Below are 15,643 nucleotides of genomic sequence, written 5' to 3'. Positions count from 1 at the left end.
GGGACTTGTATTTGAGCAGGGTCTAACATTCCAGAGCTCTCATCTAAGGGTGTGTCTAGACTACCTAGTTTTGTCGACAAAAGAGGACTTTTGTCGACAAAACTATACCAGCGTCTACACTACCGCTGAGTTCTGTCGACATAACGTCGACAGAACTCAGCAGTTTTGTTGACGCTGGTATACCTCATTTTACGAGGCATAACACCTTCTGTCGACAGAACTCTGTCGACAGAAGGTGTTATTGCCTGTAACGTTGCGTCCAGACTACGGAGTTCTGTCGACAAAGCAGCTTGCTTTGTCGACAGAACTCAATGTGTCTGGACGCTCTTTGTCGACAGAAGTTTTGTCGACAGTACCTGTCGACAAAACTTCCATCGACAAAACGCGGTAGTCTAGACGCACCCTAAGTGGCACTCCTAAGAGCTACAATAATCACAGCAACGCTCATTTCCTCACTGCAAAGCCCATTCCAAGTACTAGCAGAGCTGAGATAGCAGCAGGACAGCTTGTCACATCCTAGTATAGAGATAGAGACTGGGTTTTCTTATCAGCTTTCACAGCAGGCTACATCAGTCAATCCCTCATCTGAACAGTTTGGCCTGCCAGAGAGCACTCCCAACAGCTTCTTTTTGGCTTGTGTAGCTCAGAAGGCCATAGTTATTTTCCTGTGCATCAAGCACAGCCTGTTAACATGGCTTTCCACCACATTGATTTGAGAGTTGTTCAGTGCGGATAGCTTGGGAAAGGAAGGCATTTTTTTTCCCTGTTGGAAGGAAGATAAACTAAACAATTCTATTTTCCCCACTTCCCTTTTAAAAGTATCTGGATAGCTGTTATTAAAGAATTTTAAAATGCCCCTGAGTAGAACAAAACAAGACAGCCTGATATTCCCATTTCCCTAACGCAGTCTGCAACTTTAAAAAATGCTTCAAAAATAGTAAAGAAAAGAGTTACTTAGGTAAAGTGGTGGATGGAGGAGCAAGAGGATTAAAACCTTGCTGTACCCACAAAACCAGGTACAGAAAAGAACATGGCAATGAAAGATGCTGTCTATCGCCCTTTGCATCAAACGTGACTTGCAAGGTACATCTTGGATGTAAGAGAGCTGAGAAGCCTTTTGTTTTTAAGAGTCAAAAAGATGGCCATTGATAGCCCTTTTCTGAGGCTAACAATGCCAACTGTAATCATGTGTCTTCCAATGTGGAACTAGAACTAGGAATTGCACTGGCAGGAATTCCCGTTTGTTTTGCATAGGACACCAGGAAGCCATTTCTATTCTGAGACAGATTTGAACTGGTGGCCTAGAAAGCTACATGCAGAGGCTGACCCCCATCCTTAGCACTTGTATAGCACTTTCCACCTGAGGATATCAACACACTTTACAAAAATTGATTAATTTAACCTCAGCATCCTGTGAGGTGCTAATTTATTATTATTTTTTATCTCAGTTTTACATAGGAGAACGCCAATGCAAAGATAAGTGAGTTTCCCAGACTCACTTGAGCCAAGAATATAATCCCAGCCACCTGACACCAAGAACCAGTTCCTCAGCCTTACTCCAGTGGCCTTGTGCCCACTCAGTGGAGCAAAGCAGCCCTAAGGCTGGCATAACTTGCCCTAAAGGATTCCTCGTGCCTAGGGGCATACTTGGATAGTACAGAATCACCTTTGCTGCTCCTACATACATCCATTTCCAGCCACATCCCTGCACAGGGGGCCTGGTCTGAGGGAAAGGGACTGTAGCTGGAGATTTTCAATACCCCAGCTATCTCAGAGTTGCTTCTTGGGGCCCATGGGCAGCTCTTGTAAATTACAAATCTTTACATTGCTCTAACTAGTGCCAGGTTTGGGACAGTAGAGCTTATCCGCAATATAGCTTCTGGCCCACAGACGGCAAGGCTATGCTCCCCTCCCATGAACTCATTCTAAAGCCCCTGAGCCATTCAGTTACTGCTATCTATCCTAATAAGTGAACAGTACAGTAACTTAGTCCTACACAGAAACTGTCCTCCTGGATCAGACCCACGGTCCATCTAGTCCTATATCCTGTTTCCAACAATGGCCAACACATGCTGCTTTACAAGAATCTGCAAGAAACTCTGCACTAGATGATGAGGTGCAATCTGTCCCTCATCCTAATCACCTGGTTACATCAGGTCAGTGATGTAATATCTTTAGTTGGACCAATGTCTGTTGGTGCAAGAGGCAACCTTTTGTGCTACACAGAGGTCCTTTTCATATCTAATATTCAGATCCAGGTCCAGAAGCTGGTCTAGTAAAAAATATTGCCTCATCCACTTTGTTGCTCTAATATCCTGGGACCTACATGGCTACAATAACACTGCAACATATATTGGTTTACTTTTTTTTCCCCATTGTGATTGTTATGATAGCTGCTACTTCATCTTTCCTTCTCACCCACTTCTCCGTGAATTTGTTTGTTTCATCTTCTTTTAGCCTGCAAACTCCTTATGGCAGAGACTGTCATTAATTAGAAGCTTACACAGACCCAAGCACAAAGGATTCTGATCTGACTGAGTCCTCTTGGTGCTACCACAAGTATAAATCAAAATAAAAATATTCCAACCAAGGTATTATACTCTGAGTACATAGTTATAATAAAAACTTAATATAAAATGTCAGTGTGCTACCCTGCTACACAGAAAAAACATCCTGTGAAAATGAGTGTTCAAGTTAAGGAGAGGTGGAATGGGCTTTCTTAAGTGTGCTTCAAACATGTTATCCTTCATAAAGCTCACTGGGGCTTTTATTCATTGATTGACTAAACAGAGATGATGCTATTGTTTAGCAGCACATTTCACATTTTCAAAAGCACCTAATTGCCTATGTCCCTTTCTGATAATGAGATTTTGGTGCTTTTGAAAATTTTATCCTGTGTTCAAAATTCTCTAACTTTGGCACCTAAAAATTAAGGATTCAGATTCTTATTTAGATATCTAGCTAAAAGTGATCCTTTGTGTACTGCAGGTGTTCTGAAAACCAGATCATTTTAAGTGTCTAAATATGAATTGAAAATAAATCCCCCTTTTGTGTGCTCAGGTTTGAAAAAAATTGGCCTATTCTGAATACACTGTAGTAGAGAAGAGAAAACAAAAAGAAAGAACAGAAACATCTTGGTCCTCGATAAAAGGAACAAAAACACATAAAAATTTCCATAAAAATCACTGCTGAAATTCATTGCTACAACTCATTACCATTATACTTATTTTGAAAACTATCCCTGTACTCATGCATTAAGCTACTCTGCCACTAAAATTATTCCCCTTAGTTGCTCACATTTTTTCAGACATAGTAGAGCTTAAAAGTCAAATATTACAACACAAACAGCCTAAATACATCTAGATGCTCAGGTATGAAGCATAATATTTCTCCTACCTTTTCCGAATCTGACTTGTTCTAACATTCTGGTGAACTGTAGGCAAATCTCAGCCTTCCACAGCTCTGGTCGGAACTGACTCCTGATCCATCCCTTCCTGTTTGACCTTTTTACCTTTCCTGTTAGTTGAACAGCCCAGCTTGGAAATATGAACTAACAGAAAGTTGACCATTAACTGAGATCCAAGAATCTCTTTTCTAAAATGCTCATAATCGCAAGCTCAGTACACTGAACTACGAACAATTTGCCATGCAGGAAAACATTTCAGAAATATGCTGGAAACCTCAGATAGATACATTTGTTCTCAGGAGCTGAACTGTATTATTACCTATATCTGAAAGCCCCAACCCATTATGCTAGGCACTATACAAACATATAGTAATAAATCATTCTTAAGGCAGAGAACACATGACTTTATTTCATTTGTTTGGCTGTGGTCAAAGTATTAGCCATCTTGAAACTTTGCCCATTATATAAAGGCTACCAATCAGACCTTGTGTATTTCCACATTTTTCTTTTCTTCAATGGTTTTATTTGCATTATAGGAACATGTCCTAGAACTGGACTGTTGTGCTAGATGGTACACAAACATGGAAGAAACAACAAAAACTAAAACAAAAATACTATATCAAAAACTATACCGTTGCTAATACCTGAAAGATATTAGTTATGATACTTACTAGTATATGTTGTTAAGAAGCTAACATTTCCTTCAGAATGTAGTAAGCTTGCTAGCTACAACAGCAAGATACACGTGAGAGTCATTCTTATTGTAGTATACTGTGATAGTGTGTATTGTATTATGATAACAATAGGCATTTATATTCTGACCTTGCAATATGCTGAATATCCTCCATTCCCAGTAAATTCAGTATAACTGGAAGCTACTTAACCCTTTGTACAGTCAAGACTACCATTCACCCAATAGTCTTTCCCATCAAGATCTTAATTGGTGGTATGATATTACATAATATTATATGATATTGCATAACACACATTGTGGTAAAGGTGTTACATTTTAAATTAAGTTGTAGTGCTGTTGTACTCCTTAGCAAGAAATAATGTATTTTAAATTAACCATTTTCTTAACAATTTTGCAAATATTTAAATCTTGTTGCTACATTTACTTTCTTTGAAGATTTGGGTCCAATGTCTTCCCTTATTTCAAACCACATTTGGGGGATTCTAAGGATAGGACTGAGGAGATAAGTGGTTCTTTAAATGCATCATTTTCTTTTGTAATTTTGCAAATGTAGTCAAAATTCAAATGTGTGACTGTTCAGTGAGTAACAGCAAAGTTTCTCAGGCTCTCTCTACGTTTCTCTTATGGCTCTAATCACCAAAGTGATTATAGCTCTCAACACCTCATAAATATTAATTTATCCTCTCAACACCATCATGAAGTAGGCCACTCTTATTATCTCTATTTCACATACAGGGAAACTGAGGCAGTGATCAAAGGACTTGCCAGATGTCACACAAAAGGGCTATGACAGCCAAGAATTGAACCCCAATTTCCCTAGACCCAGTCCAGAATCAACAGTTTTTGCAGCCTCTCTCTGTAGTTTATATCCCAGAAGATGGTACCATTATAGTTGACAATGATATACATGCTTGATTCCTTTGGGTGGACACCCTACATTGTGCTATTCACAATGGAATTTAACCAATGCCTTTTTGACTCAAGACATGGAGGTGGAGAGGAGTGGGAAACTGGAGAGACTTTTGCCTAGGGCAGGCCTGGGCAAAATAAGGCCCTTGGGCCGGATCCATCCCACCAAGCCACCAGATCCAACCTGCGGAGGCAGCAGGGAGCCACAGGCAGGCTGACCCTGAACCTGGCACAATCTCATTGGTCAGTTTCTGGCCAGAAACTGGCCAATGGGAGCCCCCTGTTTGAATAACAAGCAGCCAAGAAGAACCATGCCTCTCCTCCTCAGCTCAGTTATTGACACAAAAACACATGGCTGTGCAGCCTGTGCAGGCATGCGGCAGGCAGGCAAGCTGGCAGAGAAACGTTTTAGGCTCTGCAAACCTTAGCTTAACTCAAACCGCCTCCCAGATCTGGCACCCCAATCTCCTGCCCCAGATCACAATCCCCTTCTACCATAGGTCATATCCCAAACCCTGCACTTCAGTCCCCTGCCCTAGGTCACAACCATCTCCTTCACTCAAACTCCCTTCCGGACTCCATTCTCACTCCTGAACCCCAATTGATTACCCCAAGCTCTCTTCTGCACCCACCTCCATCCCAGACCCTACATCTCCTCCATTAATATCACTGACGAGTGTGGCCCTCGACCACTTTCCAAAATCTTGTAGTGGCCCCTGATCCAAAATTATATGTCCATTACCTGGGCCAAGTAATGGACATATCTAAAATTGGCCCTTGCACTAGACCTACTACAGCCTTTTAAAAATACCACTAAACAGAGACAATTCAATACCCCTACACTGTTGACACCTGCCCTCATTAAATAACCCCAGAGACCAGTGTACTGTAACTAACAGGAAAAAGCACAAAGAGAGTACATTGCAGATACTACATTAGCTGTTGCATATATCCCTTATGCTCCATCTTGAAAATTCTAGGAATTTGGTGTTGCATGACTTGCTGAAACTATTCAGATTCCTTCATATCTGAGCATAGGTTCTGTTGATGCTTTGGTCTCTCTCGTAACTATGAAAATAATTAGATGCAAATAAGATGCTTCTGTTTTTGTCTAGTGGTCCCACATCTTTTCAGAACTATTGAAAGAAACTGCCAGCGGGTTGAAAGAGGTCTCATATGGAAACAAAATATTTCCTTTAATTTCCATTGTCTTTCTCTGGCATTGCTATTCAGCATCCTGTTTGCCTGCTTCACTGCAGCTGCATGTTTAGTTAAAGACTTTAGGTTTTTCTACAGCAATGTCTCTTAAATCCGCTATATATTTGAGAGAATTTGCCTGTGAGTTAGTCTGTCTGTCTGATCAGTTCCTAGATGGTAAGAGCTAGGAATTCCAAATTTCGTATAAGATTCCTCTTATCATAACTTAAAGCAAGGTCAGGGTTTGGTTCTGCGGGCAGTGGAGGGAGCTTCTGATTCATATAGGGACATATAAAACTATACAGAGAAGAGACAGAATTATCAGCCAGGTGAAAGAGGCTGGTGGGGCAGACCTAGCCCTAAGCCTCCCACCCTCCATGTGAAGCATGCCCCTCTCCTTCCCGCAATACATTTGGAAGATTGCTGGCTATTCCCCTTCCTCATAGAGCAAGGGGAAAGTGTACAGTTTGCTCCATTCATCACTCTGGCTGGGGAGCGCAGGTGGCAGATGAACCTGGACCTGCCTCAGCCAGGGGACATACACCACTCCCCTGGCTGTGCCCGCTGGAACTGAAGCAGCATGGAGAGGTGCTTCTCACCTGGCTCCAAGCTGCTACAGTGAGAGAGGGCTAGGGTTGTCCTCCTCCCCTGGCAGCCTGCATCCTGAACCGCTCATGCCCCCACCCCACCCCAGCGCAATGATTTACATGAAGAAAAACAAAAATTAATTAAGGATCAGAGCAACATCAGGTAAACTTTCTAATATAATATAATGTGTTAATATTAAAGAACAAGTTCCATCCCCAATTACACCCAAGCAATCCCACTGAAGTTGGTGAGATATATATATATATATAATGGCAGATTTTGACCATACAGGACCAGTATAAACCACCAGAAATAATGACATTTGTAGTTAAGGACACCATATGATATAGAATGTGAGACCCTTTAACACAAGAGCCAGTTCTATAGCTTCAGAACTGTGGCAGAGTAGGCTTCTCCTACTGGCTTCTAACTTCTAAATTTGTGTGGTCCTAAACACCAATTTCATGGTATCTGCAGTCTCCTGAGTTTGCTGAACTTCACAAGGTTTGTCCACCTCCAATGCACTGTGTAGTGAAATGAGTATATGTCACTTTAATGTGGCTGTCTTGCTATTTCTTTATATATATGCTGGACAGAGTAGATTTTGAAATGCACTGAAGACAATTCTGTCTGCTTGCATAACTTTGGGCCTATTAGTTCCTTATTTTCTCCCAGCTGTGAATGCATAGTTCCCCAAAATAATGTAATTCATTGACATCAGGATTGTAAACAATCATTAGTTAGTATGCGTACAGTACTTTGAAGATGTGAAGTACTGTACAACTGCTGAAGATGTGTATCTATAGCAGAAGTTGTGCATGGGCTAACCTATTTTAAAAAATCTTAATCATGCTAACATGGATAATAATGGAAGCATGGGCTTCATCACTAATAAGTATAGAATATACCCAGGGTCCGTGCCAGGCTTAAACTACTCAAATTGAACTGTTTGTACTACACTTGTTGTATGCACTAGCTAAGTCAACCTATCTTAGGTAGGCTAACCTGTACACAGCTTTTGCTGTGTAGACATACCGTAAGCATGCACCTGATCCTGCAACTTTTCATTCAGTGATTAGTCCTGACTCACCTGAATAATCATGTTGACTTTAGTAGGATTCCTGGCTCACACAAAGATCTGCAGAATCAGGGCCTATGTTACCATTTTAACTTTAAATCCCACTTTTTAAAAAGCTTAGATTCCAGATTGTGCTTCACTCTAACTAGTATGTTACACCTGAACAGGAAGTGCCAGTAAAATTAGCTCAGGGATTAAACTCTTTTGGCACCTAATGGTCTCAGCATTTCCTCTTCCTTGTCAGAATCAAGATAGCCCTGGCTTCCCCCAGCTCTTACAAAAAGCTGGCTCTGCAGTCTGGGTCAGAATGTAAAAACAGAAAACATCAAGAGAAAAATATACTCTGGTCCAGTTGTAAGGAAATGCTGTCGCCCTGTAGTCTGCAGGGAAATGCTGACTCAAAGCACCCAGCTGTTACAATACATTGCTGCTGCTCTGAAGATGTTTGCTTAGCTTTATCAATAATAGTTAAGCTTTTTTTGAGATTACCAATGTTACTAAGGTATGTTATTGGGCAGTTTGTTATTCCTCAGCAGGAAAGGCAAGATGCTGTATGTCTCGCAAAGCTTCCTGCTAGCTATTATGGGCCCAAATGGCTCATTTTTAGCACTTGCAGCACTTTTACACTAGAGGCAATGAGATCAAGTTGAATTCTAAAAATTCAAGATCAGAGTCTAATTCTAATAAAGCAACACAATACTAATAAAAGCCTGGATAGATAGGGGGTGTAATCTTTGGCTGGCATTTAAATAGGGTTATAACTCCACCCTATCCCATCCAGGGCTTCTAGTGTATTAGAATGGAGGAAGCCTACTAAAATAGCCTCCGCCAACAAAGCTCAGGATGAAAATGAATGGTAGAGACTTACCTGTTGGAAGACTTAAATGTATTTTTCCCCCTTTGCCACTCAGAAAAATTATGGTGTTTGTTTACTTCCCTATGTATTCTTTTCCTTTCCAAGGACGGTAATCTTTTTTTTAAAATAAACAGGGATTCTTGGATGGTACAAATAGAGAAAAAAATTATCTTTGCAGTTCAGTAGAAAAGGCGGAAGGTTCAGTGTACGAAGGGGAAGGGTGTTCAATCTACGAAATATAGTTGAGAAATGTAGTTTTCCCCAGCTCCTGAAAGCTAGAAACTCTGGAAGGAAGCTAAACCCCTTGTATCTTCTCCTAGAAATTGGGATTATGAAGCCACCTAACAAACCAGGAATTTAGATTTAGAGCACAATGGCTGGAATACATTAAACAGGGGGCCAGTACTCTTCTGTTTAGAATAACAGAGCCCCCATAAATGGCTTGGGTGAACCAACAAAGGCCTTTCAAGAGAGGACCAAACCATTCAGTACGGGAGGGGAGATGCTATGAAACAAAAACATTCTAAATGTTGTTTGATAGAAATTTAAATACTGCCATGAGGTTTGGTGGAACAATTTAAATACTTTCCCCTTCACTAGAAATCCCTGTGTAATGTACCATTCTGTTTTAAGTGTTTTAAAGGAAATATAAGGGACCATTGGGGTGATGAAGTCATGTGACTTAGTCCTCCATTTAAAAGCTCAGCTTCTCAGAAGGCTTGACAATAAGAGAAGATTTTGAAGCAAAACACCTGCTGGTGGGTACTAATGCAGACTTCAAGCTGTTGGGGGTGTATATAGCTTTTTGGTGGAAGATTGCTTTTTCAAATAAGTTTAGCACCCACGTATCAAATTTATTGTTGTCAGGCGTGTGATTTAATTCCCATAACCTTATTTTAAAAGGATAGCAAGTATGGCTCTTCCCTTAATAAGGCCTTACTTGTGGCAATTTGTAGTGCTTTCTTTAGCTCCCTTGAGTGTAGGAACTCTGTGTCCACCTGCCTGCCTGATGAATAGGTAAGACTGAAAATAGAAATAGAGAATAGCTGGTTCTGAGTACAGGGTGACCTTTTCAGGAATTTCATGGCTGCTTGATTAAAAAACAGCAGCCACTTAGCTCTTTGTCTAAGTCTTCCCTCGTATGGACAGTATTAGGCACAATGTGTTGTATCTGAGACTGTATTTTTCTTGTTACTGCTTGTGGAAGAGAACACATTAACTACCAACAGTCTGAACCCTTGGAAGTGGCACAAAAAGGCTTTGAGAGTGAATCCCATCTTATACCCTCAAACAAGAAAATGTGGTGTGGCATCCACAAAGGGACGCAAGCACTGTGTCCCTCAATGGCACAATACTCAACTTCCAAGCACTTAAAAAAATCACAGGAACAACACTGCAACCCATAAAGCCTTACTTGGGTGCTTATCTCTCCCCATTCATTATATAGGGAGCCTAAGTGCTTTAGAATGCCACCCCCATCCATAAAAACCAAAACAAAAGGTGGGGAATGACCTGAGCTAGCTAATGGGAGCTAGTGAGAAGAGAGATGTTGGTAGGCCCTTCTCCTCTTTTGGAGTTAGGTGTCTAAGTATGGTCTGCAGGGAGGTGCCTATTTCCTCTGACAATGCACAAATGGAAACAAGCAGCCTGGAGTCAGATGGCTTTGGTACCTAAGGCATTTCTTAAAGGAATAAGATTGACATCTGCCCTGTTTCATGCAAAATGGCTGGAGAAGGAGGAAGAATTGGTTCACATAGAACCTTTCAGGGGCCTGGAGCAAAATCTAAATCTGAGGTGTGTCCTTCCCCTCCCCGGCTTTCAAAAACAATTACTGTTGAGTGAAGTTTGAGGCTGGGTAGGAGACCAAACTTGTGCCATACTCATCCCCATACTCAGCCTGTTCCATTCTAGCCGTTGAACTGTTGCAATGCCACTTGGGGCTTGACCTGCAGTCCCTGTATCATGACATGGGCCTGCTGAGCCAAATACCAGTGAGTGGTGTTGAGTGCTCCATTGTAGAGAAATACTTAAATAGTCACTGGGCCAGAGAAAGAAACAGTGTGTGGCAGTCACTCTAGCTCAGTGGTTAGAGCATAAGCAGGGTGGTGAGAAACCCAGGATCTAGCCCTCCTGCTCCAATTATTATTTCATTGTTTATCCACAGTGAAACAGTTTTAGCAGGGGAAAGTGGGGGGGCCTCCATCTCTAAATGCCACATAGCTCAGTGGCTAGAGTGCTGTGAGGTGGGAAATCCATGTCCTTTCTCCCCTTCTAACAGAGCGGGGGGAATTAAACCTGGGTCTCCCACATGTCATGTATGTGCTCTAACCATTAGGGTAAAACTTATAAAGTGGTGACTGGTGAGGGGCCACATGGAGGGAGGGGACATGTGATTCCCCCCAGAGTGCAGAAGGACCAGGCCAATCCTCTGTCCTCAGGTCCTGCTCCTGATCTGTCCTCTTTCTTGCCCTTGCTCTGCCCCTGCCTCTGCCCCACCTGTTTGCTCAACTGATGTGGCCAGGGGTAAGAGTCGGTAGTGGGAATCCTGCCCCCCTACACTCCGTGGCAACGGCAGAGGAAGTGGAACAGCATGGCCCCAGATCACTCTGCTCCCCTGACTGTGCCTCTCCTTCCTCTACATTGCAGTAAGGGAGGGTTAGGGTGGACATTAGGAAAAGCTTCCTAACTGTCAGGGTAATTAAACACTGGAATAAATTGCGTAGGGAGATTGTGGAATCTTCATCATATTTAAGAGCAGGTTGGATAGACATCTTGGTCCTGCTGTGAGAGCAGGGGACTGAACTCGATGACCTCTCAAGGTCCTTTCTATTTCTAGTATTCTATGAACAACTTTCATATAAGAAGCTATAAATACAATTGGGACTTTTCACCTAGGAAAAGACACAATGAAATTAATAGGCAACTTGTTTAAAACAAAGAAAAGGAAGTCTTTTATTCACACAATGTACAGTCAACCTGATGAACTCCTTGCCAGAGGATGTTGTGAAGAACAATACTATAACAGGGAACAAAAAAGAATTAGATACATTCATGGAGGTTAGGTCCATCAATGACTATTAGCCAGGATGGGCAGAAATGGTATGCCTAGTCTCTGTTTGCCATAAACTGTAAATGGGTTACGGGAAATGAATTCTTTCATGATTACCTGTTATATCCATTCCCTTTGGTGCACCTGTCATTGGTCACTGTCAGAACACAGAATATTAGGCTAGATGGACCTTTGGTTTGACCCAGTATAGCCGTTCTAATGTGGTATTTTCTTATTTAAATGTTATTTCTCTGATAGACAACCTTAGAGAAAATTTCCAGACTTCCCCTCCTCTCTTGAATCAAAGAACTGGATTGGGACAAGGGAGATCCTGGCTGAATTTCTGGTTCTGCTACAGACTTCCTATGTAGCTTTGAGCAAGCCTCTTAACTTCTCTGTGCATCAGTTCTATAAAATGGGAATAATTTTTCCTCCTCCATTTTTATGTCTTGCAGATTCTCAAGGGAAGACATTTTGTCTGGTACCATGTGCAGTCCATAAATAGTTGGCCAGATTTACTGCTGACTTAATTGCATTAACATCAGTGAAATTACACTTATTCAAGCCAATATTGAATTTGACCCATATGTGCAAATAATGAATTCTTGCAAAGCTTCATAGGCTATCTGATTGGTCAATGGGAATGAAAGGTCCCAGAAGTCTACCTTCCTGTTATCATACAGTGACATTGTTTACCCACTAAAAATGCTTTGCTCTCTCATTCAAGCAATACTATAATATTTCAATGCAACATTTCCTACATTTTATAAAAATTGTCTAAATTTTGGTAAATTTGGTAACACGTAATCTTTCATGGTGGCTCAGAATACTATGCTCTTACTGTGTAACAATTCTGTGGTCAACTGAACTTCCAATAGTATAGACACTATCTTTCCTTGGTAACTTTCTCTTCACGAAACACAGCAGACAATCAAGGCCTTTAAAACATTTCAAGTTTTAAATCAGTGTGTCTGCACTTGATTGATATAAGTCCAGCCTGTTGCTGCCCTCTAGTTGAAACTATAAGAAAATAAAATATTGCAATAAATACAGCAGGTTTAACACTTCAACACTATGGCTGTGTCTACACTGGGCCACTTATTCCGGAAAATCAGCCGCTTTTCTGGAATAAGCTGCGAGCTGTCTACACTGGCCCTTGAATTAACGGAAAAGCAACGATGCTCTACTGTACAAAATCAGCCGCTATTCCAGAAAAACTATTCTGCTCCCGCTCGGGCATAAGTCCTTATTCCGGAACACTGTTCTGGAAAAGGGCCGGTGTAGACAGCCCAGTAGTCTTTTCCGGAAAAAAGCCCCGATCGCGAAAATGGCGATCGGGGCTCTTTTCCGGAAAAGCGCATCTACATTGGCCACAGACGCTTTTCCGGAAAAAGGGCTTTTCTGGAAAAGCAGCCTGCCAATGTAGACGCTCCTTTTTCGGAAAAATAGTATTCCGTTTTAAGCATTTCCGGAAATTCATGCCAGTGTAGACACAGCCTATGCCTTGAGTTTTCCCTAAAGGTCTCTAGAGGAGCATGGGGAAAATGCAAGCTAAAGTTGTGGTAAGAGAGCAGCGGTGGTTCAATAATTCTTTCAAAGGCATCAGTAGGATGAGTATATCTAATATCTTCCAAAGTCATCAGAAAAGACGAACCAGATGTGAAAACTTCACACCTACCCCTCTTTCCTAGACAATGCTACTTCATGGGGTTTGATGTGGCTTCTGTCTCTGGGGTATTAGGTGGAAGGATTCTGGGGGAGAGTGGAAAGCTGCAAGGTCTGGGAAGGGCGTCCATAAATATGGATAGTTTAGAATCATCTACACTTTTGGACACAGATTTGAACTCCAGTTCTGTATCTCTTTCTCACTAGATTTATATGGATATTTTTTAGAGTAGAAGCTATTTTACTCAAATATGTAGCTTGTTTTTGTGGAGCTAGGCCTGCATAATTCTTATTTCCCTAGGTCCTGTAAGCAAGGCAAGAATTAGGTAAATGTATATGTCAGATGTAGTAATGCATTACACATATATGGACAATAATAGGAAGAGCAGCGAGGAGTCCTGTGGCACCTTATAGACTAACTGAAGTGTAGGAGCATAAGCTTTCGTGGGCAAAGACCCACTTCGTCAGATGCATGTAGTGGAAATTCCCAGTGGGAATTTCCACTACATGCATCTGACGAAGTGGGTCTTTGCCCACGAAAGCTTATGCTCCTACACTTCAGTTAGTCTATAAGGTGCCACAGGACTCCTCGCCGCTTTTGCAGATTCAGACTAACACGGCTACCCCTTTAATAATAGGAAGGAATCCTGGTGGGGAACCACTTACGTTTCTAATGGCTAAGTCTCATTCCTGAGACTAAGTAATCTTGATGGTCTGGTATCTGAGAAACAGTAATGCTTGGGATACATTATGCGGATCAGGATAGCTGATTTGTACTGGAGGCTAAAGATTGTTCCCCGTGTGCAATTGCTTCCCTCCTTCACAACTATGTTGGGATTTTTCTCGTATTTTAAAATCTTCAATTGTATAATCCTGTATGCCAGTCATTTGATATGGTATTATACCAGGCTTCTACTGAAGAACTCTTTACATAGAATGGATCCAGTCCTGCAGTTGATTAGAAGGGGAAGAGAGTGGCTGGTCTGGTGGCGAAGACCATGGTGTGGTGTGTAGGTACTGTTGGTTTAGCTCAGCCTTTAGACTTTCTCTGTGCCTACGTTTCCCATTGATAAAAATACTTCCTTTCTCCCACCCTTTGCTTGTCTTGTCAACTTTGACTGTAAGCTTTTTGGGGCGGGGAGTGTCTCTTATTATGAATATGTACTGCACCTACTGCAATGGGGGCCAATCATTTTTGTAATATAATATTAATCATAAATGTGCAATTCCCAGTAAAAATCAATGAGATCTGATTCATGTATCCAAGGATAAAATTTGTCCTTTAGGGTGATATTGTGTTCTGTTAGAGCAGTGTAAATTTGAAGTGTTGTAACTCCATGGCCTGTAATGCAATTATTCCACATTTGCGCTAGTGTAAGTGATAGAGCAGAATATGGCCCTTGATTTAGGTAAATCACAAAGGATTAATAGTTTAATGTAGCTACTTTCTGCCCTTCGCTGCTACCCCCCACCTATTTTAATGTGTTGTTATAGTGCAGTGAATAAAATAATGCAAATGTAAGAGCCAACAGACCCTAGTCAGTGGCTGGAGGGATTGGACCTGCAACCTTAGGAACTAAAGCCACGTGTTTCTATTGCATAAGTTAAAAGCCAACTTCTTCTTCGCTAAAGCTGTAGAAGAGACTTCACTCTCCCTTTCTCAATGATTTCAGTGCCTTTGGTTACATAGCGTGATGGTACAGTTATGGTACTTTTTCTATGTTACAAAGATTCCTATACTGCCTTCAACAATGCGGTACCTGAGAAAGCTTGGTCTCTCCCACAGATGAGATTTATCCTTGTGATAGGAAGTTCCATGTGCCTGAGGAACAGAGCTGTTGCCCACAGTATTCATCCTGGAATTTTAGGTGATCTTTTAGACAGCCTTGCTCCAAGCCCACTGAGACTGTTGAAGATAAAGACCAAGATCTTTCTGGTGACTCATTACTCTATGGGAAGCTAATTTAAGGAGCAGAGGACAGGTGTGCTTGCAGTAGTCCATGTTGTGCAGTCCATGTTGCTGAGGAGGTGCTCCCCAGCATTCTGTATTGGTTGGATTGTCCAAAGAACTGATTGCTTCGTGCTTTGGCAGACTGTAGTATAGCCAGTGACAGATTCGCCACTGGACCAACAGGGCCCATGCCCAGGGGCCCTGACTAATCAAATGTGCTCCAGAAAAATGGGCACCACTTAGCCCCAAT

The 15,643-nt window shown here is 41.7% G+C and overlaps 1 protein-coding gene across 5 annotated transcripts in view; it reads right to left on the bottom strand.

Annotated features, from left to right (window-relative positions):
* The window catches only part of SH3TC1 (SH3 domain and tetratricopeptide repeats 1), a 55,902-nt gene extending 46,803 nt beyond the window's left edge, over positions 1-9,099 (bottom strand). For 2 of the 5 annotated variants that reach the window (XM_006128236.4, XM_014576110.3), the window contains exon 1: positions 3,397-3,533. The gene's annotated coding sequence lies outside the window, so the exon portion shown is untranslated. Of the gene's footprint in view, positions 1-3,396; positions 3,534-7,884; positions 7,906-8,740 lie in introns of those variants that run through there. The other 3 variants (XM_075930808.1, XM_075930809.1, XM_006128237.4) reach the window with 3 other exon arrangements.
* Between the last annotated feature and the right edge of the window lie 6,544 nt (positions 9,100-15,643).

The sequence above is a fragment of the Pelodiscus sinensis genome, chromosome 5 (assembly GCF_049634645.1).
Source record: "Pelodiscus sinensis isolate JC-2024 chromosome 5, ASM4963464v1, whole genome shotgun sequence".
Taxonomy (NCBI): domain Eukaryota; kingdom Metazoa; phylum Chordata; order Testudines; family Trionychidae; genus Pelodiscus; species Pelodiscus sinensis.
This window is presented reverse-complemented; position numbering and strand designations above follow the sequence as displayed.